The sequence below is a fragment of the Pygoscelis adeliae genome, unplaced genomic scaffold (genome assembly GCF_000699105.1).
Source record: "Pygoscelis adeliae isolate BGI_AS28 unplaced genomic scaffold, ASM69910v1 Scaffold181, whole genome shotgun sequence".
Lineage (NCBI taxonomy): Eukaryota > Metazoa > Chordata > Aves > Sphenisciformes > Spheniscidae > Pygoscelis > Pygoscelis adeliae.
The window spans coordinates 2256532-2268144 of NW_008824360.1; the positions used below are offsets into that span (position 1 = coordinate 2256532).

The window sequence follows — 11613 nt, forward strand, 5'->3', positions numbered from 1 at the left end:
TTCCTGCTGTTGTATCACTCAGTGATGTTTGGCATCCTGATGCTTGCAGATTGTTATTCGGGAAGAAAATCAGTTGGGCTGACTGACAGTATGCTGGATATGTTGTTGTAGGGATAACATTTGCTACATAAGCTGAGGACTTGATGTAGACAGTGTACTTGCATTTTGCCCACGCTTGCACATGCGTAATTCCCATTGATATTGCTGACGCTTGTTTGTGAAAAGGCTAAGTGAAGCCCCAAGTTATTTCACTTTACACTATCAACATTCCAGTCTGAACTAACAGCTGTATTTATGAGGACTGATCAAGTCTGACTGAAGTCTTTCCACAGACATTACAGGGCTTTGGGCTGGGCCCTAACAAAGACCAGATTTTTAAATTTATTACCATATTGCAAAAATGTTCTACATTATTTGCTTATTGTTGAGTAATACCTGATTTTGGAAACTTTTTTTTCTTCCTATAGTAGAATAAGAAATCTGGCAAGTAATCGTTTCATGAACAGGATTGGTAAAAAAAAAGTGAGATATACTGTAACTTCTTAAATGAGAAATTAGTCTATCGAAAACCCACAACATTGGACACTCAAAGAGGAAGATGTGTTAGGAAGGAGAACCAAGCTTTTCATGGGTTGTATCCGTATTTTAGGCAACAGTGCCTTGTTGCTGTTTTGTTCTTTGCCAAATTTTCTTTTCATCTTGCTTTAGTTACTATGCTTGGCTTTCTTGAAAAAGAATGTATAACATGGAATGATACCTGAATGGTTAGAAAGATATTTCAACATCGTATCTTTGTTCATGAAGACTGTCCTTGAAAAAAGGTAAGTGCTGCTAGGATTATTTTAGCCAAGTTTTCTAAGGAAACAAGACTCACGACCCCTATGTATATGGCAGTCTGTTACTCCCTTTCTAGTAATCCTTAATGGTTTTGACTGGGAAGTAGAGGTCAAATACATAAAGTTCCTATAAAATTTGTGCAAATAGCTGGCCAATTAAAGGCTAAGAGGTCTTCTTAATACCTCTTATGAGGGAAATGCAAACACAACCCCTATATCAGAGTCCACATGGTAAAGGCAGAGCGGGAAGTAGGTTTCTTTTGTCCCAGTGCTCATGGAACTACTTAGAGAGCAATGAGTTCATCCCTCTCTAAAAAGGAATGCAGCATATTGGCTAATTGGGTGACTTCTGCTTCATGAAGGAAAGGTGCTTTTCAGGCAGCTTTAAAGAAGGTGCCACCCCATGCTAGTAAAGACTTTGCACATGGAAAAAAGTAGAGGTTTAAAAATTAAAGAGAAAGATCCAAATGAAAAGGCACAAAGATACAGAGGTGGCAGGAGAAGGGATGAGTGAAGGATGTTGAGACATGTTGACTGGACCAGATTGGTGGGCAGTACCTCCTTGTCTCTGACTGAGCATTGGGATGCAAAGCTTCACGATTGTTTCAGAGCACATGAACAAGCAAAAGGATTAAGTAAAAGAGGTGTCATATGCAGAAGAGGGAGTGAGGAAGCTGATCTTAACAGCTACATTTTTCTACGTATGCTGCGTCCTTTTAGAACCACTGCACAATAGAGACGTAATTTAAGAACTCTTATTTTGTCGGCAGAAGCAGAAATTGGTACAGAGTGGAACAGGGGGTACTTCCAGTTAAGAATGGCTGGGTCTGTCCCTCTGGGCAAGAACCCTGGATATTTTTTCCCTGAAATTACACAGTCCCTTTCCCTCCTTCTTATGCTTTACCTAGACCCTGCAGTTACTGAAAGCAAAGGGAGTTTCCATTGTATTTCTTCAGCTTTTGACAGTCTTTCATATCTTACTCTATTTCAGATACCAGAGAAGTTCTTTTTAGGGCTTAATTCTTAGCAAATGTGGAGGTTTATCAGAACTGATTTTTAGTGCCAAATTAATGGGCTTGCTCTGTCCCTCTCAGAGTTAGTGAGAAGAGTAAGGTAGGGTGTGAACACACAACTTTTCAGCAAGTCCGTGATAACTGCCTGGGTGCTCACTTTTACCCTTGGAAAGTGGAAGTTAGCTTACTTCTCTTTTCCTGAAGGTGGCTTATTTTACATTTACTGAAAACAAAAGCAAAGCAATAAAGCCACTTTAAGAAGTTCCTTCTACTCTTGGAAGTTCATTTCTGCCCTCATGCTGCAGGTTACTGTCTCCTCTTGGTGCCAGTGCAACTGTGTGTGGAGGTGTGCTTTAAATTAGGTCATGGAAATAATCTGGGCTAAAGAAAACAGACAACCCCCTGATTTTTATTTGGATTTTTTTTTTTTTACTTGGGTTATTTCAGTGATCCAGTTCTCCACGTAGTTCCACAAACGGTTGTCTTGCCACATGAATGGGTGGCAAGCGTAGCACAGGGGCAGAAGCAAAGAATGGGGAAAGCCTTGCTGCTGTCATAAGGTATCACTGAACTCTGATTGCACGACTCCCTACCGAGCAGCCGAAATGCTTTGGTTTCACACTGTATCTTACCTTGCTTTAACTTGTTTCTGTATTCACGACTAAGGCCTACTAGTAGCTATTTGCTGTATCTTTCTTAAGCAAATCACTGTAAGTGCGTTTCATGAAATAACTTCAAACCTCACTAAAGCTTTTTTAACTTATTGACTTTAAGACCTGATCCTGCTTCCACTGTCATAAATGACAGAACTCTCCCAATAGTGAGGCCGGTCACAAAATTGAAAAGTCATTGTAAATGCTTTAATACCAACGGATTTAGGGATTTCCTCAAGCACTTTACAGTTATGTTCCCAGCTTTGTCTCTGTTTCACTGTTGATTGTCTACTGTCCTCCCTAATCCTCCCTGGGCTTTCTGGAGCTCTATCTTCCCTTCCCGCTGACAGATAAAAATTTATTGTTGCTAGCTTTAATGTTCTTGACGTATTGAGATCTCATTCCTTTCATGTAAACATAGGAGTGTTTTGGTGTTTTCTTTTAGTCTTGAATTGTTTAAAGATAATTCATTCAATCTATTATTCTGTTCCTGTTAGCAACCTAACATCCGAGCTTTTAATTACTCTAACCTTGCTGTTTAATTAGTTAAAGCTTGCTCATCACTGAAAATGGAAAGTATTAAATACTTTCACAACATGATTATTTTATATTTGCTGAATGATTAGCATCAGGACATTTTAACCTTCTCTTTATATCCATTGATGGAGTAATATCCCATGTCACTTCCCTCCAGAAACCAGAGACGTAGACCAAAACCATCCATAGAGTAATTTCTTTAACATCATTTGACTTCTGACAGGGAGAGATTTAGCTCTGTGCTACTTATCATTGTCTTTGCCTCAGCTTTCCCCACTTTTATGGTCATCTTTCTGCTATGGATCCTTTTCAAGTGGCTGCTTAAATGGATCCCAGAAAGACTTGGGCATAGTGCTGCTGATGCCTTTGTCTGTACCAGAACCCACTTGTCCATGCCAGGAATGTATTCGTGATGCACTTATTTTGATTTATGCAGAATGCATAAATGAGATTAAAATTCAGTGCATATTGGTTGATTATAATTACAGAATTATATCTCTTATCCAGTGACAGTAAATGTGGAAACAGCTGTCCTGTGTTTGTCTTTGTCAGGGGAAAGAGAGCAGGCAGTTATCTAGATACCACTGAAGCTGTGTGAATATTCACACTGAAAAACTAAACAACCCCCCTCAGAACTTAATCTTCTTCTTTAAGGCAATTTACCTGCAAAAGAGATGTAGATTTATTATTCAATAGTAGTCAACAAGTGATTTTGATATTTAGTCTTGTGAATTACTTGTATTCTTCAGGACTATTACTTTTAAATGTTAGCTGTTATCATTACTGCTTGGTATTTGCCACTTAAGCCACCACGTATTGTTTCCTTATCACTAACTGGATAACTCCCAAACCCACAAAGACTCACTGCTTCAGTAAGGCTTTTTTTCCTGAGCCTGATTTATGCAAAGAGAGTTGTATGAATACTTACAGCAATGCTCTCTTTGAACATACTCCCTCCTGTAACTCTCTGTTGTGAACAAGACAAGAATACGGTTGAGGCAAATTTAGTTTGTATGCATGTGTACCTTTTGGTTACACTTGACCAAGTTATACCATTGTTGCAAGAGGTCTCAGTGAGACAAACATTTGAGTTTCTAGTCTACACTGATTTTGAGACATGGAAAAATTACGATAGTAATAGAAACAGGGAGTTCTTCAGATTCAATTTTCAAGAAGACCATTAGATACTTTTTTCTGATATAATTTCCAATCTTTTCCTACTCAGCTTTGATAATAAATATCCCTTGAGGACAGCAAACATAAATCTATTGAGAATCTTGGACGAGGGTTTTTAATGATTTCATTTAAAGTGCTGTTCGTTCAATTCTTGCAATGTCTGTCTCTTTCTTCAATTCCTTATGTTTTACTCAAAGAATTCTCCCTTCCAATTAAGTGAATGAACCTTAGAATTGAGTAAGGCTGTCATAGGAAGTAAAATTAATATGACTGGTTTTTATAATATAAATTGGAAGCAATTACCAGTTTTCCAACTTCATGCTTGCTTGGAAAATTTACGCTTAATCCAGCAATACACCTTAATTAAAGGCCTATCTATCTATCTATCTAACCTTCTCTTTCTAGCAAAAGTCCTTCTGTGAGCTATATTAAATTTACTACGGCTTCATCTCTTTATTAATAACCTTTTCGTATATTTTCAATTAAGTTTCTGGTCACATTATAGCACTGAGGTAAGAGCTCTGTCTGACCTTTAACAGGATATGGATAATAGAAGATCTTTGGCTCATGTTCTCCTTTGGTAGCACAACCTCCCACTTTTACTAAAAACATCTATGGAATTTGTAGACAGCTAAACGTGCTTATTGCATCAAGAAAGACTACACCAGACTGCAGTAAAACTGGATGTACATCCATTCGCAGTCCCTGAGACTAGACAGTGCTTAAACAACCTCACTTTTTCTTGGTTTTATGGCAAACGCCAGTGGGAAACCGTGAATGACTCAACATAAGATAAAAATATTTTATTTTGACTGATATTTTCCATATGGCAAGTCATGCTTCTCCCCACATGAACCCTAAGGAGTGTACTGTGGGGCAAAGGATGTAGTTACTTTCAGATGATTAGGACCACATCATATTTGAATTCAGATGTTAATGTTCTGGGATTTGGACACCAAGTAGAATTGACAATTAATGATATAGAATAGTAAGGAATGTTTATGCTCCCTTCAAGCCCAAATTATTTCTGCGTGGGAAGGGTATATTTGGTAGCCAGCCAGAGTTTTGTCAATATGAATATCTGAACCAGCTGCTTTCCTTACTGTTCTCCCATGGTTCGGTTAATCTATTCTTCTTTATGTCTTTGTCTTTTTTCTTGTAACCTGTGGCTCATGATGCTCTTCAGAATTTTACTGCCTGAGGCACCTATCACGTATTTTTCTCTTGATAGGTGATTATCATTTTACTTCATTGAGTATGAAAACCCCAGCTCCTTTTCAGCTCCATTTTTTTGTTCTTGAATCAGCCTTTCCCTAATTTAGTTCAACAAATCATACAAACAGCCTCAGCTGAAAGTTGTCAAAGCACAAAGGGGACATAGTAAGTTGAATTTGCCAAGGTGACATATCTCTGCATTGATTCCTGTTGATATTTCTGTCTCCATGGATGTCTGAGTGTTTAAGAAACCTCATCTGGCATGTCCACATACAGTGGGGTCTAAAGATCAAAGCAGTAAATTTGTCCCAGAGAGGCAGGGCTTGATATTTCAGATGGAGAACTTGATCTGTGGCAGACCCTCACTGGATGCCAACGGAACAGCTCTGGGATGGGCTTGGCTCAGTGCAGGGGTGCCACTCCTGCAACGATGTGACTCACAGTTATTCCCACATGGGTTTGTCCTATTGACTTGAATGCATGTTTCACTGAATTACTGGTTGAACCTGCTGGTAAATGTGCCATATCAAAGAGTTGTGGAGCAGTATCTTCCTCAGGCGGGTGCTTGGCTCTGAGCGCTGCTTTGGAAGGAGCTGAGATCTGCAGATAGGCAGTCCTGCCTTGGTTTAGATGCAGTCCAATGCATCTTGCCCTGGAGCAGGAGAATCTAACAGTCACTGTCTGGGCTGTTTCACCCTTAGTCAGCAGGACTCATGCTTCATCACCGTCCAAACTGAAAACGTATTCATCATCATCATCGTTTGTACACCTGTCATGATACCGCCTTCAGCTCTACCAGTATTTCCAGCCCGGTCCACCCATTTATCAGCTTCTTCCACAATTATTTCCATACTTCCTCCTGTGTCATAGCCTATGTTCCCAGTATGAACTCCCTGACTTTTTCCACCAGGCTCTGAGTCTTTGCATATTTAGCCTCTCCTAAATACGCATTTCAGCTTGTTTTTATAAGGAACTGAATTTACTTCTACACGTATTGGGTTTTGTTCCCGTTCTCCTACCCACTTTCTACTTCCCTATCTGTCCTGAGGTTGTGTGTTGAGGAACAATCCCTTGTTTAGCATACAAAGCATGCAAACACATGCTAAATAATTATGCAAATATTTTTCTATTGCTTTCATTGTGATTTTTATTATTGTTTTGGTCTTACCATGGAAAGCGGAAACTGAAGCCAAATGAGCCAAAGTAGCTGTCTGTGAGTGGAGCTGGGACTAGACCCTGAATTTCCCGATTCCTGTTCAGGCTAAAGTACATGACTGTCTCCTCTGTATGTTTTCCCCTGGAAAATTTTTATTTACAGAAACAGAAGCTCTGGAATTTTCATAACTTTGTAGCAGAAGTTTCTGCACTATGCTCAGAAGACCTTTTTTTTATCTTCAGGACATGCCAGCCACATTTCTGCTAAATCATAGTAAAGGAGATGATTACTGTGAACACTGAATACTTCTCTACTGTTATATTTCCCACTGTGAGTTTGCTGTAGTTGCTACCAGGCTGTTCTGTTATTTGGAATAGGAGGGAGCGGCATGAGAGAAAGCATTTCTTTTAAAATGTGGTGCACATTGGAAAGAGTCTCCAGAGACATGTGTCTGGGAATTGCATTCAGGCTTGTGTTTTGGGGTCTGTTAATGATGTGTAGTCCTAATTGCAGAGGAGGGAAGGGACTGTGAAGCAGCAGATCTCTTTCTGTAGATCAGGCACAGGAGGAAATAGGAGGACAAAGCCAAGGAGGGAGCTGCTGTAAGCAGTGCTGGTGCTCTGGGACTGGTCTTCCATCAACACCAAAGCAGCAGACTCGTCCCTGAGGCGCTGCCAGCTTTGCCTGCACAGCTTGCAGGCTGGCTTCTGCTGCTTGGAGGGCCGGCACAGCAGAAAGTAGCAGGGCTGGATGCTCCAGAAGTATGGAGAGAGGGTTCACCGAGTGGTGCACCATCTCCTCCTGTCTTGTGCTGCAGGAATCTGGCAGCCCACTTTATTTGTCATCGCTTTCTTTCCCTCCTCAGGTAAATCCACCTCCCATCTAGTGGCCACTTCCAAACCAGGGCTGAACATGCAATGCCAAAAGGAGATGACAGAATGGTCTGGGAGACAGACACGCAGGATTTCCTCCCTGCTGCCCACTCAGCCCCTAACAATCACTTTGTTTTCCTGGATATAATTTTAGAAAGAACTGGAAGGAGGGAAACCTTTCCTGCAACTTCAATTTCTGGAATGAAATAATTTCTGGATCTCATTTCTGGAACAACAGTTCTGCTTGCTAAGAGGTGAACACAAGGGATTTAAGGGAAGGAACTGAGCTCTGATACTCTGTCCAGACACTCCTGCAACTGCTTCTGCTGTTCGTCTCCCTCACCCTGCACAGGAGACATTGGGAGGGGCTGAAGACACAGTAGGAAGAGCCTGAACATATTGCGCAAAGTAACACATCCTTCAGTTGCTCAAAGGGACACTGAGGAATGCCACAGTGCTGGAATGCCATGGATCTGTGGAAAGACCTTCTGGAAAGAAGTTGAGGGAAGCTGAGATATCAGGCAGTCTGGAAGATGGGATACCAAGGAATTTTGCAAGAGGAGGGCTTGGGCTGAGTGAGATGCCTGGCAAGAGGATGAATTTGCTGGAAATTCAGGAGAAGACGTATGCACAATATTCAGTTCCTTTGTGTTTTAGTCCAAAATCATCCCGTGTTTTCCGTTTTTCAGAAAGCCCTAGTTCTCATGTCATCTGGTTATGTGAGGCTTTCGGCCTTCAATTAAAAATAATTCTACGGGTTCTTCAGGTCATAGAGAAAAGCTTTGCACAGATAGTCCAGTTTGGAAGGCTGAAAGCCTAGAGTGCAAACTGCATCCCTTTGGGGTACTGTGTGGCTTTCCTAGTGGTATTCACTGTATTACTTTTTTAGAAGTCACCAAAAGCCAGTCTGAGCTGCAACATGTATTTGGGTTTTTAGGCCATGCATTCTACCTAAAATGTGGTAGATCTGTGGGAGGAAGATGGAACAGCCCAGCAATGGCATAATTTTGACACATGGAAGACAGTGATTCAGCTATTTCACAGGTACATGGACTCCTGCAAATATGCAGCTCAAAAATCTTCACAGTGTTTCAAGAAGCAGTTTGATAGTCTCAGTCCCCTTATCATCAAGCCAACTGGTCATTTTGTTTTGCCATATAAGCAGAGGGCTCAAGGAACAGGTGAGCACTTGGTTGGCCTGAGGAAATATAACTGTCTTCTAAGGAAGAAACATTGTGCGTGAAGCTTTAATGGATGTTTCTTGATCTGGACTTGTTCTGTGAATGAGGAGAGGACCTCAGTCTCTAAGGATGCTAATCTGGCACTTCTTGCTGACCTTAAATTGACCTACGTAATTTAAACCAAACCGATATACAAGTGACACAATTTCTGCTGAGAAAGTGCAGTATGTGCCAACTCTTTTAATATTACATTTTTTTTCCTGTCTGTTTAATCTAGTATCTGATGTGAACGGAGGGAAAAGATGATGTACAACATATTCCTTGCACCAAAGTCTTAGAAAAGAAAATGTAAATGCATGAGTATGACACAAACTCCCCTTCTGTTAACACACACTCACACAGACTTGTTCAAGTTGCCAAAAGCATAGTTAGCCAACCTACAGCGTGTATACATGTAATTTACTGAAGGGAGGGGACTGGTCTAATTTATGCACTTGGCCCTCAGACCGTGGTTTACCTCAATACTTTTCAATGCGCAAATTCTGTAAATCTTATTGGGAGAAAGAATGTCAGCTCACGCCAGGCTCTGGACATGCTGAAAATGTCGCTCGAACAGATGATGACTTGTGTTTAATTTGCTGTTGTGGATGGGCCTGAACCAAACTCTCTTGTTCCAAACATCTCTAAATTTAGGAGGTTTTGGCATCCCAGTCCAGATATGAGTCAATAGTTCTCTGTGTTCCAAAGAGTAAGTATTAGGTTGCAAAGGTGGGAGTCGTTATGTAAATGGCGTAATACAAAGGCATATCTATATTAATATTTTTGTTATGCCTTGGAGCTAGAGGTTTGCCAAGGCTTAAGTGGACTCAGGATGAGCTGGACATATCCAATTAATATAAGTAATGTGACTTTTCATGAACAAATGTGACTTCTTGGTGCACATTACAGCTGTCGAATGTTCCAGTTTTGCTACATCTGGTCCTCAGAGGTTTAGAAATTTGTATTCCAGTGTTAAAGCCCACTCTTATTTCTGATTTTATTTGGTACTACATAAATGGGTTCTGATTTTCAGTGCTTCTGTCAGGGAACTAAAAATATTGGTGTGTGTTATTGATGGATATATAAGCCCTAGGAAAAAAAAAAAAAAACAGAGTATGAAATTAAGAATTATGTGTCCATATGCAAAGCGCGTGCATTGGACCTCCCATCTTTTTCCTGATGTCACTGGTGTATTCATAGTTTCTATATCATGTAAAGTTTTCTAAGGCTTCCCTCAGTGTAGCATCTGAATTTCTTCCATTGATGCCATAATTAACATCTAAGCTGTTCTGCTGCTTCTCTCTCTTGTCCAGAGGGAAATCATATGTGCAGTTTATCATTGGGCTCGGGTGCTGGTTCAGACAGGGCGGGTGGGAGATGAATGCCTTGAGCTCTGCAGCTGTACTTTGCACTTTGAAGATGTACTGTGGGTTTTGGTCAAGTGTGCAATTCTGCTCAGTTTTAAGGAAAGGAAATGGGACTTCCTTCCACAGTCTCCTACAGAACCCTTAATATTATTTAAATGTTTTGTGACTCCCCTATCATCTTATACCAGTCTCACTCCAGGATGTCTCCCAGGTGACTGGGATTCACCACTGGCCGATAAAAGGGGAGAAAAACAGTGGCACCGAGGAAGATTATTCCAATCCCTCTTATGGCTTCCCAGACTAGGAAAGACAGGCAGTTCCCCCTGCTCCTCCACAGCTCTCTCCGTGGCTCACCATGATTTCCACCTCCACTCACTGCACGGGGCCCCTAACTGGAATTGTTCTTTCCAATCCAGTGGTCCCTTGCTGCTGTGAACCATGCTGGTTATACAGAAGAAGCCAGGTTTGTCCCTTTTTCTATGCTGTCTGAAATGCCGTGCATTTTGAATTACCCACACATAGAAGCAGTAGGCAGTATAATGCAAGCATGGAGCAAGCACAATGTACTACATGAGGATCAGCTTAGCATGTTGGATCAGTGACACTTTGCAGCATAATACAAACCGCTTATTCTTTTTCACAGCTGTTCTCCCAAGCATTTTAAGCATACATTTGCCCTCAGCATGCAGGAGATTTACGTATTTCACTTCCATTGACATGGTAGAAGAGACCCTCCTCACTTGCAGATTTGTTCTTTTAATAGGCATCCAGCACAAATGGGAATTAAGTACATGTGTGTGTCCAACAGAGCATAGACCAGAACCAGCTGTAGGCACAAATAACTGCTTAGGAGGCCCATTTTTTTGTGCTGATTTGGTAACTCACAGGACAGCCAAATCTTCCTTTTTAGGAATGGGAAGAACAGGAAAAATAGAGGACCTCGTCTTCAGATTGTATCACCCGTGGAAGAGGAGAGTCAGCCGGGAGAGAACTCTCCGCATGAGGTTCTCCTCTCCCTGCTGGAGCAGCTGGAGCAAATAAGGTTCATCGTGGGCAAATGTGAGCTCATTTTGCCTCTACTCCAAGCTGGCAGAGAAGTCAGGGTGTTTTGGGCTCTGAGTCAATGCTGTGATAACTTGCTCGCATGACTTACTAATTGAAGTTAGAAATACTTCAAGATACGTCTGTGGCATAGACATGCTTCTCTCAGTTGTCTTATACTCCAAACCTTCTCAAATCATAAATCTAAGTCAAATGTATTGCAAATGGTAGAAGGACAATGTGGATTTTGGGAGAGACAGGTGAGGCTCTGTACACATTCTCACTATCCGGAGATGCAGAGGTGAGTCATCTGCGTTGTATGATGACAATGCAAGCACAAGGAACACAGTCCTCAGCAAAGTCCTTTTAGAATTACCGCCTCAAAAAGTTGAATCTTAAAGACAAAAGAAAATGGTATTAGGAGGAAAGAAGTGGCAATGACTGGAGCCCTTAATTTGGTGCCAATGATATCTCAGAGTAAGCAATTTCCCAGAGGATTGTCAGAGATGTGAAATGAATTGTAAGAG

General features: G+C 41.1%; 1 long non-coding RNA gene across 1 annotated transcript in view; it reads left to right on the plus strand.

Moving 5' to 3' along the window:
• The window catches only part of LOC103913321, a 133608-nt gene extending 123899 nt beyond the window's left edge, over positions 1-9709 (plus strand). The window contains exon 5 of the long non-coding RNA XR_663416.1: positions 7452-9709. This is a non-coding gene — a long non-coding RNA (uncharacterized LOC103913321). The remainder of the gene's footprint in view (positions 1-7451) is intronic.
• Positions 9710-11613: the final 1904 nt, after the last annotated feature.